Genomic DNA, 2,681 nt, shown 5'->3' on the forward strand with positions numbered 1-2,681 from the left:
CGATTAAATGGAGAGACTCAGGGAGAAAATTTGGGGCTGAATGGAGGTTATGGAAAGAGAACTGTTTTCAGAGACAAAGACTTGAGTTCTAGTCCTGGCACTAATTTGTATTGTCATTCAGCTATAGAAAAGCCTCTTAACCACTTTGAGCCCCATATTTTCTCATCTAGAAAATGGTAAAAAACAATACCTACTATGCCTCTCTTTTAGGGTTGGCATGATAAGATAATGAATGTGAAAGCACTCCGTAAACTCTGAAGGGTGATACAATACACATGGAATGGATCCCTATTATTATTCCATCATGGAAGGTGGGAGAGGGAGGAGGAAGATGGCAAGATGATAATTTTCTGTTGCCTCCTCCAGTTCCTGCTTACAGAGCTGCACTCTTTGCCCTCCCACTCACCCCCTACACACACATCATCTGCTCTGCCTCTCTACTGTGAAAGTTTCAACCCGGGAGGCTTGAAACAAACAGCTCTAAGCTGTTCACTTATATTGTATCGTAAAAAATAGTTTTTAATGTTAGTTTCATGTTCTTGTATCATTTTTAAAATTTCCCATTTTAGGATAACTCTATTTCTTGATGTTCCCATGCTCTGCAGGTATTTAATAAATATTATTTCAAAGAGTAAGTGACTCTCTATTAGACGCTAAAACATGACAAAATCTTTTTTATTCAAAATAAGACAGAATTTCTTGTTCTTTCCAAAGGAAATAAGTAGACAAAATTATGACTTTATGAAGGAAATGATTTGATACTCCCATTCCCATGAGCCACTGCATTCACTAGTGTGATGATAGCAGCCAGAACAGTTTTATTATTATTTTGGCTAATGTATCTTGGATGTTTACCTGTTGGAAATAATCAAGCACTCCTATTTATTGAAGAAGTGACCCTTCATGTTTTTAAAAAGTGAATTTGTCCCTGGAAGCAATTATATTTTCAGTACTTGTTCTTAAAAAAAATTGATTACCCCTTTATCAGTTCTTTAGTTATGTAGTTCACTGTGAATCTTCCAAAAATAGCCTAACATTTAGAATTTAAGTAAAGGTTCACTTATTTACCTATTCAATAAATGTCTTTAGTGGTTAATAAATGTCAGGCTTCCAAAATATCATCTATTCCTATCCACCCATTTCCAGGTGAAGAAACAAACAAGTCCAGAGAGGTCAAGGGACTTGCTGAAGACCTCACAGTGAATTAGTGACAGAGCTGGTGTTGGAACCCAGATCTCCTGACCTAATTCAGTGACTTTGTAACACTGTCTCTCTTCTTTCTTAACTTATTTTCTGAAGTTATTCTGGAGGGGACTTTCAACTTTGGTATATTTATTCTTCCAATAACAGATAAAAGGTCATTCTTTGTCACTGTGTTTGAGCTATATGATCTTGAGCAAATTGCTTGCTCTTTTTGGGTCCTAGTTTCTTCATCAATAAAATGGAGCAACTAGACTAGGTGGTCTCTGAGGCTCTTTCCAGCTATGAGTTCTAATTTCCCATGGCTCTGTGAGTCATACTGTACACAGATCACTGATTATTCTCAATACCTAATAGAGAGAAGCTGGGAGAGCAAATTTCTGTGGTCTATGCTATACAAAACACTCCACCTTTCTCTGCTCTTTCAGCCCTCACTGCATCAGAACTGTCATATTTACTTTTGGTCTCTGTTCAAGGAACTAAAGACCACTGAGGGAAGAGCATGGGAGGGATGTTTTCCGAATTTCCTAACTACCTTAAGGCAGAAAGAACATGGTCAAAGATCTGGTCAAAGCATCCAGGCACATCCTAATAGTATGATTGGGCAAACTGCTCAACCTCTTTGCCATCAATTTGCTTGTCTAAAATGGAAATAATGTTACCTAATTTACATAATTATTTTGATGATTAAATAAGAAAAAATACATAAAGTGCTTAACTGATATCTAGGTGCTTAATAAATGTTGCCTTTGCTGCTCCTTAGAAATCCATTTTTATGGTATGATTCAACTTAGATAAGATGTCCAGAAATAGACAAATCTACAGAAGCAGAAAGCAGATCAGTGGTTACCAGGGTCTTGAAGAGTGGTACAGGAATGGGTGGCATGGAATTTCTTTTTCAGGTGACGAAGATGTTCTAAAATTGATTGTGATGGTTGCACACCACTGAATATACCAAAAACTATTGAACCACATACTTTTTTTTTTTTGAGATGGAGTCTCACTCTATCACCCAGGCTGGAGTGCAGTGGTGTGATCTCGGCTCACCACAACCTCTGCCTCCTGGGTTCAAGTGATTCTTCCACCTCAGCCTCCTGAGTAGCTGGGATTACAGGTGCCCGCCACCAGGCCGGCTAATTTTTGTATTTTTAGTAGAGATGGGGTTTCACCATGTTGGCCAGGCTGGCCTCAAACTCCTAACCTCTAGTGATCCACCCACCTCGGCTTCCCAGAGTGCTGAGATTACAGGTGTGAGCCACCATGCCTGGCCTGAATTGTATACTTTAGATGTGTGAATTGTATGGTATTTGAATTATATCTCAATAAAGCTGTTACCAAAAAAGAATCATGATGAATATTGGGGGAAAAAAGGGTTTATTATAGATCAGTCATCCTTGGATACATCTAATCTTACTACTGACCTACAGCAGAGTTCTGGTAAGCACTGAATGAGATTATCAATTTAACAGTACTTTGAAAAA

Source organism: Symphalangus syndactylus, chromosome X, assembly GCF_028878055.3.
Source record: "Symphalangus syndactylus isolate Jambi chromosome X, NHGRI_mSymSyn1-v2.1_pri, whole genome shotgun sequence".
Taxonomy (NCBI): Eukaryota; Metazoa; Chordata; class Mammalia; order Primates; family Hylobatidae; genus Symphalangus; species Symphalangus syndactylus.